This window comes from Anser anser, assembly GCF_964211835.1.
Source record: "Anser anser genome assembly, chromosome: 4".
NCBI classification, from domain to species: Eukaryota; Metazoa; Chordata; class Aves; order Anseriformes; family Anatidae; genus Anser; species Anser anser.
Window position 1 is genome coordinate 23,207,902 of NC_139724.1, and position 23,711 is coordinate 23,231,612.

The 23,711-nt window shown below is 34.6% G+C and overlaps 1 long non-coding RNA gene across 3 annotated transcripts in view; it reads left to right on the plus strand.

Annotated features, from left to right (window-relative positions):
- The first annotated feature begins 3,753 nt into the window (after nucleotides 1-3,753).
- The window catches only part of LOC310898582, a 31,101-nt gene continuing 11,143 nt past the window's right edge, over nucleotides 3,754-23,711 (plus strand). Inside the window, exons 1-3 of one of the 3 annotated variants that reach the window (XR_014583449.1) lie at nucleotides 3,754-3,789; nucleotides 7,970-8,167; nucleotides 18,623-18,718. This is a non-coding gene — a long non-coding RNA (uncharacterized lncRNA). The remainder of the gene's footprint in view (nucleotides 3,790-7,969; nucleotides 8,168-18,622; nucleotides 18,719-23,711) is intronic. The other 2 variants (XR_014583450.1, XR_014583451.1) reach the window with 2 other exon arrangements.

Consider the following 23,711-nt stretch of genomic DNA (forward strand, 5'->3'; position numbering starts at 1 on the left):
AATTTGAAATTGTCTTGGGATTTTTGTTTGATTGATCTTATAGCTATAACTCTTTGGTATTTTCCTGGCCATTCCTTGAATCAAAACTGCTTGAATATAGTTGGAACACAAAATAGAACAAGAATTAACTAGTGTCCTTTTTCTACTGTAGTTAGGAGGGCCTTATTCTTAGTCTGTAACATTCTCACATCCAAGATAGTTCTAGGTCTATTTCACACTGTGAAAGAAATTATTTTTGGAAATTATTTGCTGAAAATCTCTAAAGTAAGATGTATGTCATTTTTACTGATGACTGATAACGGAGATGCCATCTATGAAGCAACAGCACAACTTTTTCAGTCTAAAGGACAATATTTTAACTTAACACATAATCATATCCAGCACTGATGTTGTCAAAACAATAGATGATCTTCACTACAGTGCTCTCTGCAGGTAATAGACTACAAATATCAAAATATCTAAGAAGCTATGTAGTTTTGTGATCACCACAGTATCCCAATTGTCTAGTGCCTTCAGCTATAAAAAATATTTTGAAGAATGGATATGCTTATTTTTATTTCAGTCTCTAGTTTTCTGCCTTGTTTGCCTGACAAATCTGGTGGCCTTATATGATGGGGTTACGGCATTGGTGGATAGAGGAAGAGCAACTGACATCTGCCTGGACTTGTGCAAAGCATTTGACACTGTCCCCCATGATATCCTTATCTCTAAATTGGAAAGACATGGATTTGATGGATGGACCACTCAGGGGATAAGGAGTTGGTTCAATGGTCGCAATCAAAGAATTGCAGTCAATTCTCAATGTCCAAGTGGAGATCAGTAACGAGTGGTATTCCTCAGGGGTCAGTACTGGGACCAGTGCTGTTTAACATCTGTCTTTGTCGGTGTCCTGGTTCCAGTTAGGACAGAGTTAATTTTCCCTCATAGTAGCTGGTAGGGTGCTATGTTTTGGATTAGGATGAGAAGAGTGCTGATAACATGCTGATGTTTTAATTGTTGCAGAGCAGTGTTTACACCAGGCCAAGGACTTTTCGGCTTCTCGCTCTGTCCTGCCAGCGAGCAGGCTGGGGGTGCAGCAGGAGCTGGGAGGGGACAGACCCAGGACAGCTGACCCAAACTGGCCAAAGGGGTATTCCATACCATCTGACGTCATGCTAAACAATATATAGGGGTGGCTGACCAGGGTGGGGGGCCGGCTGCTCGGGGATAGGCTGGGCATCGGTCAGCGGGTGGTGAGCAATTGCATTGTGCATCACTTGTTTTCTTACACATTATTATTATTAATACTATTATCATTATCACTATTATTATTATTATTGTTATTATTATATTCCTGTCTTAATAAACTGTCTTTATCTCAACTCACCGGCTTCACTTTCCCGTTTCTCTCCCCCATCCCAGAGAGGGAGGGGGGAGGGTGAGCGAACGGCTGTGTGGTGTTTAGCTGCCAGCCGGGTTAAAGCACAACAGTCGGTGACATGGACACTGAGATTGAGGGCACCCTCAGCAAGTTTGCTGATGACACCAAGCTGTGTGGTGCAGTTGACATGCTGGAGGGAAGGGATGCCATCCAGAGGGACCTTGACAGGCTTAAGAGGTGGGCCTGTGTGAACCTCGTTAAGTTCAAAAAGGCCAAGTGCCATTCCTGTATCTGTGCCAGGGCAATCCTAAGCACAAATACAGTCTGGGAAGAGAACGTATTGAAAGTATGAGAAGGACCTGGGGCTGTTGGTTGATGAGAAGCTCAACATGAGCCAGTAATGTGTGCTTGCAGACCAGAAAGCCAACTGTATCCTGGGCTGCATCAAAAGTGTGGCCAGCAGGTTGAGGGAGGTGATTATCTCCCTCTACTACGCTCTTGTGAGACCCCACCTGTGTTCAGCCCTGGGGTCCCCAGTAAAAGAAGGACATGGAAGTATTAGAATGAGTACAGAGGAGGTCCATGAAGATGAGCAAGGGGCTGGACTACCTCTCCTATGAGGACAGGCTGAAGGAGTTGGGCTTGTTCAGCCTAGAGAAGAGAAAGCTCCAGGGAGACCTTATAGTGATTTTCCAACACCTAAAGGGGGCCTACAAGAAAACTGGAGAGGGACTCTTTATCAGGGAGTATAGTGGTAGGACAAGGGGAAATGACTTTAAACTGAAAAAAGGCAGATTTAGATCAGACATTAGAAAGAAATTCTTTACTATGTGGGTGGTGAGGTACTGGAACACGTACAGAGAAGTTGTGTTTGCCCCATCCCTGGAAATGTTAAAAGGCCAGGTTGGATGGGGCTTCGCAAAACCTGATCTATTGGAAGGTGTCCCTGCCTATGACAGTGGGGTTGGGACTAAATGTTCTTTAAGGTCCCTTTCAACACAAACCATTCTACGGTTCTATGAATCTGAGAAGGTTCTTCCAAAGCCTTCTCTTCTCCAGACTAAACAATCCAACAATCCCTCCTTTTTTCATCCTCCCCCCATATGAGAGATGCTCCAACCCCTTAATCATTTTTTTTTTTTCCTGAACCTTGCTCCAATATGCCCTTTCCTTTCCTGTACTGGTGATCCCAGCACTAGACACAACACTCTGGATTTGGTCTCACAAGGGTGAAGTAGAGAGGAAGGATCAACTTTCTGGTGATTCTCAGCCTTATTCAGCCCAGGAAGCTCACGGCTTTCTTTGCTGCAAGAGCACATTGCTGGCTCATGATCAACTTGGTGTCCACCAGGACAGTAGGTCTGCTTCTGCAAAGCTGCTTTCTAGCCAGTCAGCCCCTAGGTTGTGCTGATGTATGGGATTATTCCTCCTTTGATACAAGGCTTCAAATTTCTCTTTGTTGAACTCTGTGAGGTTGCTGGCAGCTGATCTCCAGCCTGTTGAGGTCCTTCCACCACAAATATGTGGTGCATCAACCACCCTTCACAGCTTTGTATTATCTATAAACTTTCTGAGGATGCACTTTCTCCCAACTAGATCATTAATAACTTTTTTTTTTTTGATATCTTTAGTCCTTTCATCTCTCAGACAGGCAGAAGATTAGAACTGCAAAGTCATTCAAAAATACCTGCTGAAATGGCTCTTTTTCAGTTCAATGACTTGAAGGAAAGGAAAGATTTTTCCAGCCTCATTTTTGATAAAAAAATCTGCAATGTGCTATCAGCATAGAAGTCTTTTATATAGTCTCCAAATACTCTATCTGGCAGACATTTTTGTCTTCCTTTCTAATAATGGCAGGGCAAAATGAAAATTGTGTCAACCACAGAAAAGAAATTTTCTGTGTATCAGCACAATGTTCTTTACTACAGGTGTTTTCATAGTGATGATATATTATGAAAATTCATGGTGTTCAATGGCTCTCACACATACTTCCACCTCATCAGTCACATGTCACTGTAACACCACTGTGTGCTCTCAGTAATCTTGAAATTATGTTAATAATGCAAAACAATATTCTGAATTCTAATTTCATTTTCATCACTAAATTTAATTGTATTAGCACATGGAAAATAGTCTTTTATATTAGGTGTCTATAAAACAGGAATTGTTTTTATAACTTCATATATGCTTCAGTGAAATTCCTTCAGCGAGAGTTGTGACAGGACAGCAGTACTCAAAATGATCAGCATCTACAGGCAAGTAGAAGACTTTCAAACAGTATCTCAAGGTAGTTAGTTGTACTTGGATAATCTAAACAAAAGCCAGGTGTCAATAATCTCTTGCAACTGGGATAAATTATCTCGAAATTGTTCAAAATAATTTAACTCCTAGCAACTCAACATAGCCTCTGCAACAGAAATTTTCTTCTGGTATGTGCTTCATTTAGTATATTTTTAATATCTCAAGGTTTCTGATTTAAATGATTTAATTCCAGCATTTAATATAGGCCATTATATGAATATGAACATCAGCAAAAATTGGAAGTCAATTAATATTAATTTTTGTGATCTTCTTGTCAGAGAGGCAGTATTTGTGACCATTTAGTATATGAGAATATTTTTTTTCCTATCCACAAAATTATTAGCTTATAGCATTGAAGGTCTGATAATTGAGTAATAGCAGTGAACAATTTATGGAAACATATTCATGCCTGTTATTTAACAATATCATTTACAGTAGCAATATGACAGCAAAATTTAGGTAACAAATTAGGCATTAGGTATTTTAAACCCAATTTTTTCAAACCAAACTCAAAATTTGATCAGTGCATTGTAAGAATCTTTTGTAGCATTTTACTTTGATTGTTCCAATGTTCTGCTTTAAGAACTTGTAAAAGAATTTTTGGTAAATGATTTTAAGTAAGTTTCATTTTATTAAAAAAAAAAAAAAGGGAAAAAAAAAAGAATTGGAAAGGTGGTCTTAATTTGAGATCACTCACTTCAGGGGCATCCTGGAGAACATCAGAGCTGAATGAAGCGATACATGACCAGCTGGCTACAAATCATTGTTATCATAATAAGAAAACAGAAAACCTGTCAAACAGTTATACAGAGACTTTTCAATAAGATTGATACTCACATTTATGGTTATTCAAAATGAAGGTAATTGCATTATGTTTAATATGATGCTTACTAGTTTAGGAAACATACTGCAAGATTAGGACTTAAAAATAACAACCTTATAAAAAAGTTGGTTAGTCTAAGAAGACAGTCTTCTGAGCACCAGCCCAAAGTTTGAGTAAAATACATAAAGCAAATGACAGTATTGAGAGAGATAATCCAAGGCACTTTCATTTTGTAAGAAATGATATATATATATTTAGTGATAAAACTTGTGATCCATTCTTGTATGAATTCTTGTATGACTCTATTTAGTGCTCATCTTCTTGTCCCCTACTTGTACTACTTGTCAACACTATATTTAGTGTTAAAGACGTAAATATTTTGAAGACATACTGATGAATATGAATTAAAATACATACAGAAATACAGTAATTTTCTTCAGTTTGATGGCACTGTTCCTTTTACATTCTGAATACTGATCTTTCATTTCAACAGCAAGTTCTTACAAAATATAATATTAAAAGTAGTAATAATTCAGAAAAAGTTGCCTTTTTCTTTGTTTTTGTTGCTACAGCACAAAAGCTGCTCTGAATTAACTAGAAACTGAAAAGTGCCAGCAGACATTGATCATACCTGGCCCTACCCTAATTAGAGTAACCAGGTTTCTAATGATGCGAGCAATAACTAATCTCTTGACCTAGAATAACTAGTCAGTCTTGTATACAGGCCTGTACTCCAACCTGTACAAGGTAATAGAAATCAAATATCCTTTTTCAGATATTCATGAAAATGAAATATAGGTTCATTTAGTACAAACTGGAAAGATTGACAATACCCACGGATTATTTCTAGAAGTTTCTAAATGCTTTTTGTGTGTGTCTTTCTGTGCCTTTGAGTTGGTCTTTGTGAATGTCTGTCTACAATCATTCAAAAGTATTCTTTTTTTAATGAAAGATAATATCCTTTATTATCACCAGTCTGCATAAGTGTAAGATAGATAAAAATACAATAGAAAATATCATAGCTAAGATTCATCAATGTAGATGACTTCCTAAATATTTTAAGAGTCCAAAATATAAAACTTAGCTGTAGTTTCAGAAAAATGTGCAGATGACAGCTATGAACTTTTTGTTTTCATTGTAATTTAACATCATTCTGCTCTGCTTTTGTTACTCTATTATGTCTCCATGTAAGTTTTAGCTAATACTGCCTGTTTCTCCAGGCTGGGGTCACAGCCTTAAGGTTAGGCACATTTTTCACTTTTCTTTAGATAGGAATCTGGTGAGAATTTAATTCTCTCCTGACTTCTATGAGTGAAAGTGACTGCACAGAAGGGAGTGACTAAAATAAAATTGTCAAATGAAAGACAGGCTTTTTTGTTGTTGTTGTTGCTTTTGCTATTTATTCAATCTCTTTTTTATTTCCATATTTGTCATCATATAGTATATGTAATAAACACAGTTATGCATTTACTTAATGTATGGTACACTACAGGGACTTTTCCAAATGTGTATCTGTATCAAAGGTCTTTTATGCTTATGCTTGGTTTTAAGTTCTGAAGTTTTGTAAGATTTTATCATCGTGATTGAAAAAGTCAAATTCCTCAAGTTATCTCTGAAATAATTTGTGCAAAATTACTTTTCAATTTGCTGTAGCTTTATTACTCTAGAAGAGAGAAGAGTGGGAAGAGAAGTGATAGCAATCTTCAAAGAAAAAGCAAAAAACTGTCTTTTGTTTTTGTTCAGAATAGAAAGAACAGAAAATGATAACTTTGACTTCCAATAAAGATATTTAGGACTTTGGGAAAATATTTCTATATATAGACGGTTAAACACTGAACTAAATAGTGTGTTTCTTGTTGTAACTTTATCACTAGAATTTTCAAGTACAGCCTAGCTGAATTTCATAATCGTGAAGGGATAGTTAGTCCTGCCTTGGGGAGGTGGATGTATGGTTTGAATTCTCAAGCTCCATATAGCCATACTTTTTGATTTCTGGTTGTTCATATTTCCCATAATTTGAGGATTTCAATATTTGAAAATATTCACCTGGTATTTTCTTTTTTTGCTTGAACCCAAAGAACTAGTTCTTTTTTCTGACAGTATCAGTGTTTTTTGTTGTTGTTGTTTTGTTTTGTTTTCTATAGTACATCTGTTATGTAGCCACACACTGACATTCCTTTGTTCTCATATATACAAAGAGGAAACAGTTACATTTAGTCAGAATCATGTTTTAGGGTAAAGGAATAAGAAAACAAGGTGGGGAAAAAAAAGAAATTCTGCACAAGAGAACACAGACTTTTTGTTAAACTCTGAGAACTTCAGCTTCGTTCTTTACGTTTTGTCAGTCATTTTCAGAGTAGAGTATAGATTGTGAAACACAATCATTCTGAGAGGTCAGGTTTTGCTTCTAATTTCCATTAGTCCAAGCCAAGAGAGAATTATGTCCAAAATGTCTGGAAAACTCTGTAAACATTACAGGTGCCTAGAAATATGAAAAGGCACATATGAAAAGTACACAATATCAAATATACAGTGATTTCATTATATCATAAATGACAGGCAGAAACATTTTATTCAATTTTGTAAAATGGAGGTTTCATAAGAGTGGTAGGAAAGAAGGGTAATTTCAGGTGATTTTTTTTAGAAAATGCATCTTAACTAAAAAGCTATGAAAATAATCTGTGATATGCTGTTCTCATGGAAATCACATATTCAGAACTGTATAAAATAAGTGGTAGTGCATGTTGAACAATGCAGTTTTTAAAGGTGTATGACATACTTCTTTTCCTTGGCTGAATGTGATAGTTTTGTGACTTTTATAACATATAATTAATATATATATATATATATATATAATATAAGGGTTGGTGTGGGTCATGGCACACAGAAGGGAATAGCCTCAGAATGTTTCTGTTGATATAATTAATCACTTAATTTCTCACAGGTTTATTATCTAAAGAGGCCTTGAAGTCTGTGACTTCTGCTCAGGAGATGTAATCTATATTGAAGAATTATTGTAAAAGATTAAGACCAATAGCTGGTGTAACTTGGGTTGATATAAATTCTATTAGAGAAGTTTCCTAGTGCTTTGGCAATTTCCATGAGCAGAATATAACAGGTGAAAGTATCTAACTTTACTGAAAAAGCTTTCTACATAGTGCCTTAGGAGATTAGATGAAAGAACCATTTCAGGACTTCCATTGCTGATGTGTTGAGTATATTTTTTCTGACGCAAAAAAGATCTTGTCCAGAGCTTCAAATAGAAGGGAGTTTATGAATATTACTTTCTGAGGAAAAACACACAGCATGTGTTTATATATACATGTGTGTGTGTATGTGTATAGGAACAGAACCTGTCCATTCTGTTACTCTTTACACAAAAGAGGATTTTAAATTTTTCAATATGTAACCACCTAACTTTAAGATATAACAGACAATCATTTTGTTGATAACGTAATGGATTAAAATGGACATTTCTTTTTCAGCAGCTGAGCCACAGTAACCAATTATGTGAATGATCTCCATTCATTCCACTGCAAAATTTCACAACATTTGGGCTTTCTCCAGGTCACCACTAGCAGTTGGAATCACTCCTGCTTAAACTTCCCCATTTAAGTGTGGAACAGACATCTGTGTATACATCTTTATTAGAAAACAAGTCAAAACAGAGTAACTGTAAAACTGTAAGTTTTCCTTTGAATAATAGAATATGTGTATATATATTTGTATATGTAATAGATCCTGATCATAAAATAGGCTTATTACACCATATACCTGAGTTTCCAAACTATGTGCATTCTATGAGTAGCCAAACAGAAGTTATATTTGTTATAGTTTTACCAAAATATCTCATGTACACTTCATTATTTTAATGTACAGCTCTCCAAAAAAAATTCAAACAAAAACAAACATGTGAATAAGGGATTAAATGCATATGGTGTTTGGTATTTTACAGCTCAAAACCCTTATGCAAAAACAAAGGCAATAAAATATTTGCAAATAGTTCATTTTCTTGCTATGGTTACCTAGGACCTTTTATTCATGTTTTGATTTCTGTAAATGTGTAAGAGGAAAAGGGAAATGAAAAACTGAAAAGAAATAACAAATAGAAATCACAAAGCTTGATGTAGGAAGTGGAAGCTACAATGAAGTAACCAACTCGGACGGTATCAAATGAAACATTAGTCTTACGTGGTAGGAATCAATTCTTGCAAAAAATGGAACCAGGCACCTTTGTATTCAAAAGCATTAGGGCTACCTATTGAACTAAAAGATACCTCACTTTTCCTGTCAGCAGGTGTCCTGTTTTTAGTCTGTAAGCAGTCTGGTGTACAAAACATAAACATGTGCTATATGCTGCTTTCCCTTGGCAGTCTCTAGCAACTTTGTCTACTAGGAATTAAACAACTCTAGCAAATATTGTCTTGTAGAGAAAGGGATTCAAACATATACATGAAACTCCTTTCATTAGGTTTTCTCTGGCAAAATACCAGTGACTTTTATACTTTTCTGAAGCTTTGCCACATCACTGAGGTTTTTAAAGCACACAGAAGAATTTTAAAAAGTCTATTATTATAACCAACCTGACCCTCTCTGACTTTTGAAAACAAAGATGGTCTGATATAGCTCTCTACTTTATGGCTGTGTTCTTTGGTGTACTCAACTAGTATTAGCTTTCCCTATTTGATTAGTGTATCACATCTATCACTAGCAAATATTGATTCTGAAATGCCCATTGCATAGAAATATTTATAAATAGAAGTCCCTCTACAATTGTTACTTTCCTACTTGCTTAATCTTGTTTCATAATATTATAAAAAATATATAAGCATAAAAATTAGAATTGAAAATTTAAGATCTACTTTTTCTAGAACATTTTTATCTAGTTGAATACGAATAGAAGACACATTCTTTAGAGTATAAATCTTTGACCTACAATACTTACAAGATGGCTTTGTGACAAAGTCATTCAAAATAAAATTACAATTTGTAAAGATTTCCAGTGGACTAGCTACTTCAGAACAGTTGTTTGTCCCCATACTCATCTTCTGTGATAATAAAAAGCAACTTATTTCACTTACAGTGAGGAATTCAAAGCCTCTAATTTTGTCTCATTTGCCATGACATAAGAACACACACAGAGTCAGTGCTACTTGTAAAGCCATCCACAGTCTGAATGCCTCATGTTAACTTCTTCATAGCACCATCCCCCTGGTGTTCCAATCTGGCTTCTCTGCTTTCTATACACAGCAGTATTCCTCCACAATAATTATTTTCACAGTACAACTTGTCTAAAATATACATATTCAAATATCTGTCCTTGATATGTACATCAAAAAATATTTGATGGTTTTGTTCGCTCCAAAACCTCTGTTTTTATGAATTAAACAGTCGGAAATCTTTAAAAAGCAGCTGAAGGGGGAAATAATTCTTAGAACAGAAACACTTCTAAAATCTTGTTTAAATACATGAATCTGTGATACAGATATATACATGAAGCAAGCCAATGTATACACTGAATATAATATACATATACATAATATGACTACTGAATATACGTGTATGTGATATATACATGAAGCAAGGCAATGTATACATTCCACATTCAAGATTACAAGTCAGCTCTTATTTTTTGAATCTTAATCTTCAGAAGTAAATAAAAACAACTAGATATTACAGTAATATTTTATTTTCTTATTCAGATAACAACAATGACAACAACAAAGACAGAATAGGACTAAGCATAAATAGTAGAAGCATACTAGCTTTAAAAGGGAAACTATAGCAAAAGTTCGTAGCAAAAACTTTTGAGGTTTAGCAAGAACAATATTAGGCATTAATCACTGCTTTAATCTTAAACGTTAAGAATGTGTTATAACCCATCAAGTTCGTGGAACTTATGAATGTGTTTCTAGTTAAACATACGCTAAAGTGTTTTGCTGACTAGGGATGGCTTCCTAAATCAGAACCTGGTATAATAAATTCTCACCTTTTCTGTAAACTAATTAATTTCCTGCTGTTATCTTTTCGTTGTTGTTTCTCAAGTGCATGGTGACATTTTGTCATATTCACCTATTTTAGATGAAAAGATGGGTTCATTTTTTAAAATCAATATTGGCTTTTTGGACTTATCTTTGCTTTCATTAATACCTTGCTGTGCAGAATATATGAAGATGGTCACAGCAGAACTCTCTTTAATCCTCACACTGGGTTATGTCTTTGATCATCTATTAACTGAGACTATAGTATATTAACTTTCAGCTGAGTCAAGATAAAAGGTTTCTGTGAGAGGAAAGTTTCCTTCTTTGCTATTCAGCACTCTTGGATATTAATAACAAGCAATATATGAGCTGTCTTTCCTTATAAACAAAGTAGACCAGAGAGAACTAATGCTCAGACACATTTTTCTGTATAGACTTATTGTGTTTGATACATTGACAGAGGTTCATATCATATATCTCTTAAAAGAAAAAAGCCCTTGAAAAGGGCGAAAAGGGCAAAAAGAGAAAAAGGAAGCGTAGGCTGTCAAGATGTAAGTAAACTGACGTCATTATAGATTAATATGAAAGAGCAATACTCCACACAATTTTGTGAAGTTTAACTTGAATGAGTAGTTTAAAAGTTACAATTAGTTGTTTTCAACCCTATACCATCTTTAAGACAGTAAGACAAAAGAACATAACTAGTGCCATATTTGAACAGACCAAAAGCCTGTTTAGTCCCTTATCTCTAATTATGGACAGAAGATAATATTTCACCAAATGACTTGGGTAAAATTGGCAGGTAGAATTAAATGTTCATATATTAAGCTTCCAAGTACATTTGTAGTTTACTATCTGTCTCAAAAATGTTAAAGGCATTATCATTGCTCTGACAATTCTGGATCTTCTAAATAAGTATCCTAATTTTTATTTATTTTTTTTGGAATTCTTTGTATCAGCTACTTTCAATGACACTAAATGCCATAGGTTTATTACAAATTATGATTACAAAGACAAAATTTCTTTGGATTTATCAACTTGAATGTTTCCTTATTCATATTATAGAGGAGGATGTATGTGTAGCAGCTTAGTGCTTGGCTGTTAGCATTTAGTGTTTAGCTAAGATGCCAGAGCAATGTTACCTGTCAGTTGAAACAAGGAATGATTACTTTCTCTCTTTTTTTCCTGGTAATTGAACTTGACATTTGTTCTAATTCTGTGATAAGAAATTTTCTGGACTTCTGTTTCTTTTTTTTTTCTTATGGCTGTAATACTTTCCTCAAAATCTTCTGGTTGTAATAGTGAATTTGAGGAAAAAATGTTGGAAGTGTAGTCAGAAAGTGGAGACTGGGAAAATATATTTTTCTCTAATACAAAATGTGTTCAAAATGTGTTTTGCATGCATTTGGGGGCTTGATTTTTTAGCATTTGAAGTCTCTTCATTTGTCATGGACTTAAATTACTGGAGCCATTAATTGTGATGATCATTCACAGCAATTTTGAAAATTAGTTTTTAAACAAGTGATATGCTAACCAAATACCGCAGAGTAGTACTTCCTAGCAGGGGAACAAATTGAAACACATGTATGCATTTCTTCAGTGTATTTTATGTTTCTATCAAACAATTTTTAGGGATGTTCAAACTAGGTATTAGGAAAAAAATCCATTACTGTGCTGGTGGTCAAACACTGGAACAGGCTTCCTAGCAAGGTGGTTGATGCCCCATGCCCATAAGTGTTCAAAAGACATTTGGATAATGCCCTTAATAATATGCTTTAACTTTTGGTTAGCCCAGAAGTGGTCAAACAATTGGACTTGATGGTCTTTGAAGGTCCCTTCCCACTGTTCTGTTCCGTTCTGTTCTAATCTAATTTCCTGAAAGTCCAAGAGGCCTCACAATAAGCAGTCAAGGATCAAGGAAGAAAGTATTCACACTAGAAGGAAGCAACAGGAAGATACAGGAAAAGTCTCAGATTTGTTCTCTGTCCTTTTGCTACTTAAAAAGGTGGGAAGAGGAAGGGCAACAACTGAAGGGCAACCATGGTCTGAACTTTTGGGTAGACCTGTGCGGTATCAAGAGTTGGACTTGATGATCCTTAAGGGTCCCTTCCAACTCAGGATATTCTATGATTCTATGATTCTATGATTCTATGAACTGTTTTAGCCAATAGAATCAATAGCAGAAAAGCTTTTAAGTTACTAGAGAAAGATTCCAACTTAACCTTAAAGAAAGAAGAAGAGGCTGGGGGACATACCAAAGAATGTGAAGATCTTTCTTGTTATACATAACTCTAATGTGCTTTGCTTCATATTTTTGTAACAATTCTGCTATCAGGAAGCAGAATGAGTTTTTTGCTAAACATTCTAATCTTAAAATCCCATCTAGTGAGCAAGTTAAGGGAGCTCTCCTGTGGTTAACAGCAGTTTCACAATTTTGGATGTGGAGATCATTAAAAGTAGACCGGGGTCATTAGCAGGTGCTTGCTTGCTTCTCTTTTTCACGGTATGTAAAGAGTGCCATGTGCCTCCAAATGCACAAAGCAGTTGGAAATCAAAGAACACACAGGTCAGGGGAGACACATTTACATTTTGAAGGGATGTGATAACCAGAGAAGCTATTCTGACAAGCTGCATGTTAAAGGTCGCTGATAGCATCTACTAATATTTTGAGGAATGTTCCTTACCTGAACATTTGTGTCGTTAAGATACAGATGATCTATCTTGCTCCTTGCTTCATCCGTTTTTGCATCACTATAGCTTATAGAAATAGTGTATGGTTTTGGCCCGCAAATTCAGCTGTGTCACAAAGGGTCTCTTTTGTGCTCCCTCAGTCTCTCCACTAGTATGACTATAGTGTTCCAAGGCTCTGCTTTGTGGAAGGGAAATTTGTCCTTTCCCCTTCCTTCTCTCTGAATCATCTAGAAAACTTTGGACTCAAGACTTTGGTATGCAGACAAGTTGGCATGAAGTTTTCCATGAAAAGGAATATGGGATTGTAACGTGACATGACAGGTTTTTGAACAAGATTATAATAAAAAAGAAGGAAATAAACAGTCACAATCTAATCATCAGCCACTAAACACAGTATGGTTATACAGTATCTGGTGAAACAGTCACCTTAGGGACCTACAGTAAAGCAGAGAAAGCACTTTGTTAGCACAAACGATTTTGCTAAGTAAGAACATGAGCTTATTTTAATAGTAATTTGAATTTCAAAAGCAGACCAAAACACAAACCTGAGAACAGACTTCAAGGCAAGGCAAGCTTTTTCTGATTAATATACTCAGTTCTCCATAACCAAAAATCCCTAAATCTCCTACTGGAGATAACTTTAAAAAGCACGCAGAAACATTATAAAAACAACATGTTAGAAAAATGTAACACAGATCACAGACAAATCCTTATTATAAAACAAACAAACAAACAAAACAAAACAAAAAAAAAACAACTAGTTTTTATACTGCTTCCCATGCAAGTCATTTTCCAGGTCTGATTCTAAGTTAAGTACTTTTTTTAGCTTATAGATTGTTTGGAAGATAAAGGAATAAAATGATTAATACACATTTATTTCTTTTTCAATGAGTGTTATATGACTTATCAATTTTGTAAATGCCTTATTAAAATGCCATTGCATATTCTTCAACACTCGTGAAGAGAGGAATTCTCATTATATCCATTCTACAAATTAGGAAGGGTAACACAAAAAGTCTATGTGACTTTTTTGCATGCTATAAAGATAAATGGGAATGTATGGTAACTAGTTGCATCTATACAATTGGAAATTGGCTCTTTTTGAAAGAGTACCACTTATTCTGTAGATGTTCAGGATCTAAATTAATCTCACACAGCTATAACTGTCAAAAGATTTACCATCTAGGCTATCTACTAATAAGTACCTCATAGTAGTCATTCGTTCCTCTAATTTCACTTTTGATCTTTCAAATTTTTTTGATCCAGAATTTTGTGCGTATATAACTCTATTTTTGATGCCTGACTTCAGAGCAGATCAGTGAGATTCAGCTGTCTCACAGATTCAGCTGTGAGTTTCTAGTGCAACATAGCACTACTACATAGTACTACATTGTACAATTGTTGGAACAATAATATTAACTTTGGGGAACCAGCATACTTACATGGTAAAAATAGTATTTGAACAATTTCTTAAATCCTTTCAAACTAATATTCAAACATATTCCAAATTGCATTTTCAGCTCAAGGGTATTTTATGTGGCAAACCCATATAGTCACTTTGGCCTTCCCAACACCAATTTGGAGATAGCAGAGCAGCCTACTCCCTGTGAGTCAGTAAAAAAGTCCTCTTGAGCATCCTTAAAACATTTTCTATACTTCAGAAATCTTTATAGTGAATCTGCGTCCATTTTCTTAGTACACTGATACTGATTTATAGTTTTTCATTTAAATCATGTAGAATGTACATTGACTTAAACATAATGGAACTTGGCTGTTACAAGCTACTATCTCAACTTCTGAACTCAAAGTCAAAGAACAAACTCATGAGGCAATAATCTGAAGTAAATGATGGTAACTTGCTGGTATACTCTGGCCAGTTGATTTATCAATCAACCTTGCTGTTTCCTTCCTTCACTGGAATTGTTGAGAACTTTTGGAGCATACCAGCATATCTGGCTCAGTGTTACAAGACACTCTTGGAAATGAAAATACCACATTTTGCAGAGCTTTGTTCTTTGGATTTTATGCTTTGTGTTTCCCTTTCTGCTAGGTACCGCCTGTTTTTTCATAAAACAGTTATAGTTTTGTTTTGCTTTGTTTTTTTATTAATGATTTTAAGGAAAGGAATAACATGCTGTTGTTACTCGTTTTACAAGCTCTTCTGTCCTAAGGACAGAAATATGATGCACATCATTCAAATACAAGACAATATACTGCCATTACTGCAATTTATTGAAAGTTAGCCAAAATCTATATGATCTAAGATGACTAATGATGCTTATTAAGATTTATAGTCAATGATTATATTTTTCCATCTTAATTTCTTATAATAAACCAATCAGTTTAAATTACTTTGGAAAAGATTTTTTTTTCTGGCTAATGTTTCTTCAACTGTCAAACATTATTCTGCTTTACAGTTATGTTAACTGATCGACCTATCTATCACATTCACTTTCATTAATGATCAATCTAGTCATCCTCTCCTGAAAATTAAAAAAAAAAAAAAAAGACAAAATAAAGAAATATTTCCTGTATTTTGGAAACTAAGTTTCTGATGATTGCATGCTTCCAAATCTGCCTGATCTTCTTCATTTTTTTCTGAATACTGAGGGACCTCATACAACCTTGTGGGTGCCTGAGCAGAACACCTAGACAGCTGAAGAGTCAAGATTTCTGAAAACAAACAAGATTTGCTTCACACACTGAATCTGTTCTCTCTTGAGATTTTAGAAGCATAAAGGATTTTAATTTCACACATCGATAAAACAAGAAATGTATTTTGATACAGGCAACTTATAAGGAAGATATTGATTTAAGGAAGTCAGTTGTGAATTTTGAGGAATACAGTTGCTTACTGCCTGGACTGAGTTTTTTTGTCATCAAAGAATGTAGAGAACATAGCAGTGGTCTGTAAAATAGCAAAAGGTGTCCTTCATTCCATAGGCACAAAATATTTGACAGTGGTAAGGTCTGTGGAGCCATCTCCAAAAGGTTTGACATTAGAGAAAACAGTTCCAGGAAAAATCTATAATCTATGGAAATAAATGCAGTGCTTTTTTTTTTTGTGTGTGTGTGTGTGTTTTGTTTTTGCTTTTTAGAGAAAGTATCTTGGATTTTAAACCTTTCTTTGTGTTTTGTGTATTTTATATAATGGACTTTGTTAACAAAGTCAGTAAAAATAACAGAACAGTACTGTGATTGTTATTTAATATTAAAAAAATATATATTTTTTTAATATTAAATGCATTTGAGTTCAGTCCACCATGAAAAAATATTCAGAAAAAATAATGCTAGCAGAACCTGAAAAACAGTTTGTGCAATGTATAGAGAGAACCTGAAATCTCAGGTCAATAAATAAATTTCCAAAGCTGTCAGAAATGTAAGATGTAGCAAGAATGTGCAGTCTTTTCCAAATCCTCTCTTGAATCATAAAGCTGGTAAAGTAACAGAAGCATATTAATAAACATTCCCCATGGGATTTGGGGCCACTTAATACTCCAGGTAATCCAATTTGTCTTATCATCTTGAGAAGCACAAGTTTATATAGGATATATTCTCCTGGTGTTCCAAGGCCTATTCAATTACTGAAAAAACTTTAGCATTTTTATGACAAGCTGAAAAGGGACTGATTTTCTCTGATTCTTTTCTGCAGTGATCTTTTCTTTGACAAGGTGTCAATATTTCTGGTCTTTCCGAAAGACCCAGCTGTTGTTGGTATTACTGGTTTATAAAGTTCATTGACAGAAAAGGAATTGGCAAAAGGCTTTTTTTAAGAACTACTTGCAACTTAGAACAGATGTGTTCTTGATAGGTTTTCCCTGATTTCTGTGATAAAAAAACTTGCTAATTGGAGAAATGTGGTAGAGGACAGCAGAGAGAAGATTGTAACTGAATCCATAGTTCTGCTGTTTGTGATTGTATCTCAGGTTGTTATCCTGAGGCATGGTGCTAAAAGCTAGAGTAGTATTCTTTTTTAAATGACAGTAAGCAGACTGGAGGATGTCGTACTGCAATTTGCTGGGAATCCACTTACCAGTCAGTAAAAGAATGGATTAGAATTTCCAACTAAATGGGAAAAATGTGGTTTGATCTCTATGACAAATGGAAACACTGTTTTAGAGTAAAATTACTGCTGTTTAATGTCTAGAGACCTTCATAATAAGCACTGAAAAATGGGTGGGCTCTGAGAATAATGTAAAGGCTAGGATGTAAAATGTATAAGAAAATAAATAAATAAAGACTTGTATAATTTGGCTTGGTAGATTAGTCTTAAAATTTTGCATGTTGGCTAAAACCTGTGAATATTAATTAAGCAGTGGGTCAGAAACATTTTGCCAAATTTTGTTGTTTTTTTTTTGTGGCACTAAAAGTTTATGTTCTTCAAATAGCTTGCTATTTGATGTGGTGCCACCATCTTGGCTTGGGAGAAAGGAAAATAGTGAAGACATAATGGGTAATCACTGTGGCCTAGCAGGGGCTCAGAAAGAAGAAAAATACTGGAGTAATAGGTAAAAACAATAATGACGTGTGCATAAATAGAGAAGTATGAAAGAAAATAGAATTATTTGACTTCTGGAGAATAATGATTATACAACAGGCTTGTGTTACAATAAAGCCACGCTAACATGGTAGTGTTTTAATAATTCCTAATTTAAGCACTTGTGCAAGTGATACTGCATGACATATCAGTGATATTTGTATAGATGCATTACACATGATGTTCCCACAGTGAGTTTCTGTGGCTGTGATGCACCTGCAGCTGTACTTCAGTCAGCTTCTGAGCCTCTGAGTCTATGGATTCCGTGTGCATATTGGCTTCTCTGGAGGATGAGTTAAAATGATTTTGTAGTGAATTTCTTCCTACTTTATATTGGCTGATATGGGCCTGTCATATTGAATGATAATATCCCTAGAAAATATAGGCTACTCATATATCAGTAGATTAAATGGTTTCAGTGACAATGTAGCACTCTCACACACACAGCACACACACAGTTCACTAGACTTTTCAAGTATCATTCCTGGTAGGCAGCTTTCCCTCTTTTGGAGGCCAAACTTTTTGGTAGCATAGACACCATCCGTGCTGCGCCAGTTGGCCTTTGAGGCCAGGAGTGTTCCCAGACACACTTAATTTGCTAGCACAGACCAAGCCATATGGTCCTGACTCTCACAGAAGCCACAGAAGCCAAGCAACATTCCCTCAGAGGTTCTGTTTTGTACTGTCTTATCTGGAGCCTCTTCCCTGTGTTGTGCAGTGGGTTTGGTTACCTATAGTGTGATAAAGCTTCCTTTCCGGCTTTTAGATTAAACTCTTGACTCTGAAGGAAGCATTAAGTATGTTCTTCTAAGGAGGGAGCTGGTGCCCTGTAGTTTAATGAGAGCCCATTCCTCCCAAAGGGAAGATGTGGGTGAGCTCTTGCAGTAGAAGGACTTTTTCCATTGAAGGAATATTTCTGTTGTTACTAGGATGAAGCTGTCCAGCTCTTCTGTTCATTGCGAATCAAGAATGAGTAAGACACTCTGCTCTAAAGTGGTTGTGATGCATATTTTGAGTGGCAGAAGGTAAGAATATACCTAGTTCTCTTCTGCTTTCATTCTTTTAGATTAGTTTTTTGTACAGTGATTAAAACTCAAGTGGACCTATCGTTTTTTTTTTTCTCTGAAGATGATATAAGATCTCAGCAAAGGGCCCTCTTAAACAACAAGCAGAATAGCTTAATTAATCAGAAGTCAAATATAGCTACTACAAACTTTCCATGGGTCATCTTTTTATAAAGGATGGAACATAACCACATCTCTGCATTCAGCTATGAAATACTGTCTAGTCAGCACAGCCCTGGAGTAACAGATCTAATGAACCTTAACAGTCTTAGGCCTGACTAGTCTAGGTAGTCTCCAGAGCAATAAAAGATGTTTTAGCAGCAGTAGATGACAGACTTGAAGTGGTTGCATTGGAACTATCTTTGTTACAGGTGATTTTACTGTAATTTTCAGTAAAATTCAAAAAAGGGTTTGTTTACAAGCACCCAAACGCTATATAATTAATTACATCACACTTTTGAGCACAAATCACTTTATTCAGAAGTAACTCAAATTAATCCATAGTGAATTTTAGTGTGACTTTCGATCACAGAAATAGATTTCAATAGACTAACATGCTACTTCGGGTTACAACACAGAACCCAGAATCTATCTATCTATATGTACACATGTATATTTATCAAAAAAATGGACATTCATAGCCAAATTTGTATTTAGAATGCCAGTTTAAAATGAGATGGGCCTTAGCAACAGAGGTGTTGAAAACCCCAAACTGCATATTTCAGATATTTCTCACCAACTAAAAATCCATCTCAAAATGACTTAATACCTGAAAAATGACGTATTTGAAATAATGAGTAACTGACTCATGCATATTTCACTAGCTATGTTATATTTCTTGATCTAATTAAGTTTAAAACAGTTTTCCTCTTACAAAAAAGTACCTATTTTAAAAAGCTAGCCAAGGCTCACTCAAAAATTCCAAAGTATTTCAATGTTTTAGGGTTAGTACCTCTGTGATACAGACTTATGCCCAATGTATTTCATTTAGAACTAAACTCTTACATGTTTTGTATTGAAGATGGAAAACATTTAAAAAATTAACAACTTTTAACATCTTTATCCTGGTAAGTCTTGTCATAGTAAGGTATGGACTTCCAGTACACCTGGAACAGATTTTGCTTTTAGAAAACTAGATGATAGAATAGTTTACCTATTCCTTTCAATCACGTGATTTTTGTAACTGGAAGGCAAAGAGACTGCACCTAGGAACCTGATTTCTTCAAGAACAATTGAAAGCAATTACACTACTCTTACAATGTTGCAATATTTATACGCTTAATTCTCTTCAGGACTGGGATTTATCTTGAAGGTTGTGTAACTGTGCAAGTAAACAAGAAAGAACACGCTCTCCATTTCCTGAATACTCTACTGCCATTTATTGCTAAATTCAATGTTCAGTACATTTCAAAAACTGGTAACTGAAAACTGTGTAATTGCTAGTTTTTAGTAGAATGAGATACTGATATGAGAGATAGGAAATCCATCACTGACCTTCCTAGATATAAATGAGTATTAGGAAAAAAATTAGCCTGGAAAATAGAAAAAATAATTTCAATATAGAGAGTCTCAAAGCTGGGTAGGAACTCATGTGTGAACAGGCATGGAATTGTTGCAGTGGGGACTGGGGAATGCTTCAATAGACACACAGCTGGTTCCATAAATGATCTTTCAATCACATCTCCAGGTATCATGACATTATGCAAAAAATCAATAAATTTTATTCTTCTTAAAAGCTTACGAGATGAAGCAACGAGATGAAAGCTTCTAACACAGATTGGTAAAGTTTTACAAAGTGACCTGAATTAAACTAAGCATGTCATGAAGGAGAAGATTAGGTACAAATCCCAAAACAGAAATGAAAAAAAGAGTAAATAACACTTTTTTTTTTTTTCCTGCTTGTTTTGTAATCTCATGATTCTTTGGGAGTACATAATCATGAATGAGTATGAAGTTGTAAATAAAAGCAAGAAAAATATTTGTTCTGTCAGTTATTAGGTAATACAAATATCAATAAATGCTTTACTTCTTGAAAAATTATATTAATTGAAGTATCCTGAAATAATTTATTTTAACACAGTAGCTTGAAAGAGAAGGCATTCATCACATAGGTTTATGAAATTATGTATATTTATTTTGCCTTTTAGACATAAATTTGTCAAATAGTGAGCTTACAGTAAACTTAAACTGAGACACTGGACAGCAGGAAAAATGCTTTTTTTAAACATTCTTGAGTTAACAACATTTTCAGACGTAACTATGGATTTAGATACATAACCAGGTATTTAATCATTCTTTTAAACTGGCCACTGCATTTCTTTTGATTATCCATTTCTGTCTGTAAGAATAGAAGCATCCAGAATTTGAAATAAGCATTTTGACCTTTTCTCATTTTTCCTATTAAAAATAAAATCTCTAATTCAAAAGAAACATGTAGAAACTATAGATTCTATTTTCAATGCCTATTGATTTTTAAATAAATAGCTCAGTAAGCATAACTTCAAATGAATGTTCTTAATTATATTAGAAAATACAAAAACAGTAAAAACTAAAATGAACATTTCCATGAATAAAAGCTTCTGTTTGTATTGTATTGTAAATTAACCAAATTATCTTTTATTCTTCTACTCTCATACACATATGCTTTATCTTCCTTCCTTCCTTCCTTCCACTTCTCATCCTAGGTCCATAGCCTATTTTCCATAATTCATCAAAATTTTCCTGTTTGTTCCCTACATCTTAAAAGAAAACATGAGCAGATTTGGTCCAGATTTCTACCTGTAGTTAAAATCAGTGGAATCACAATTATATGTATCCATAGGAAATTTTACTTTTTGTGCTACATTCACAAATACCAAAATGTTCTCACATTGGTTTCTGTGAGCATAGGAGAGTATAAAACCCACATTTTGAAAGCAAAAAGGGCTTTAAATCCGTAGTTAAAAAAAAAAAAACAAACAAATGAAACCTTCAAAATTAAAACCAAAATGAGCTTTAAACACAAACACACACAAGAACTTTAGCGCTATTTCTAAATATTTCTGAAATTTCTTCATGGTCGGTACACTGTAGTAAAAAAAGTGGCAAAAAGTGATTACCAAACTTTATTATATGAATTTTAAATTCAAACTCATCCTGAACAAATTTTAACCTGGTCCTGATTGTTTACTCATGATATTTGAATATGTTTGTATTCTAGACTAAATAATAATAAGGCTGACTAAATAAATAAGGCTGACTTTACCAAAAAAAAATTCAGTTAATCAAAATGTTAAAATGGAAGATATCATGGTAGACAAATCAAATAAATTGTGAATGTAATAAAAAAAAAATCTTGCACTCCCACACATCCAGGTTATTTTATCTCAGCTGTTTTGGTAGTGTAATACACTATGTATGACAGAGTGGTAGGCAAAAACAAACCAGCTGGGAACCATGTTCTGCATAAGCATATAAACAGAAGCCATTACTTCTTCCATTGCTACCAGTAATAATTGTGAATAAATGAGTTTAAGAACAGTTTGTTTAATTTGATGGCAAATCTTGAGATCCTTAAGAGTTGTAAAAGCATATTAAAAAGATGAACATTTAGTCATAGCTGGTTAAAAATCTCTTATTTGTTCTGTAATGTACATGCTTTAAAAAACAGCATGTGACTTTTGGTCAAAGGAACAGGTCAAAAAAAAGAATATACTAATTTTATTAAGGTTACTCTTTATTTTTACTTATATATAGAGTACAGAATAGCAATTCGTGCGAAGATCCCACAGGTGTATATGTGTATAGACTCAAGTACTGTTGCTGAGCATATACAAAAAAAAAAAAAAAAATCACTATGAGGAAATAATCTAACAGATTACATTCATTCACCTTCTGAGATCTGAGTCAATCAGAACCAATGACAAAGAGAGGAAATGAAACTGATTTATGTAGCATCAACAGATTGTTTCCAGGACTGATAGCATTCTCCACAGAACAAAGTGCTATTCCATCTTTAGTTACTTTGTATGAAGAGAATATTTGGTAGAACACTGTGTGTTTCTCACTAGTGAGGAGGAAGAAGTTGTGATGAAGTGTTATGTTTTCAGAAAAACTCAGGCAAATTGTTAACTGGCTGATTTAAAGTGGGAGTTTGTTTCTGCTAAAGAGAAATCAGAGACAGAACTGTGTAAAATGAAGAGGTGATCCTTGGGTACAGTAAGCATTGCATGGAGATTCTGAAAGTGAATTATTAGTATGTTTTTTAAATACTGATCCCAGCAGTTGAATCAGTTGCACAGAAGTGTTGGAACACTTTTTTACGAGTAACTGTGAAGTCTGGAGTATGTTCCTGTTTTTCTGAAAGTTTGAAGATGCTAAATGACATACTGTTTCGAACTGTCACATCATAAAGGCTGAGCTCCTGTCTCTAAATAAAAATTGCTAGAGGTGAGCAAGAGGGGAAGTATCTATATGTTCATTGAAGTTCAAAGGTGTTTTATGTTAAAACTCGGTATGCTTTGTGAGCTTTAAATAGCAGCAACAAAGTGGGAAGTTCCTATGTCACTGTCGGGAGACTTTCAGATTCACAGCTTTTCTTTCTACACTTCTTTGGAGAATGTCAAGCACTACTTCACAATGTGCATTAAATGTGTATTAAATATTATTGTTTTGATGATAAGCCATGCTACATTCTCTTTTCAAAAGGTATGAGAACTGCTGCATACTTTTTATTAGGACATTGCAAACAATGGTCCTTGGGTTTATATAATGCTTTTTCAAAGTGCAGAGCTCTAACGTGTATTGGTCTAAACTTAAGCTGAGCTTCTAGGAAAAAGAAAATGTAATGGTTTATCATATTGCATCAACATCCCTTTCTTTTGTTACATTTGCAGGCTGGCAAGGTTTTCATTTTAGATAATATATGGAAGTATCTTTCTATGTTGAAAGACCACATATGCCTAAGGACTGTATC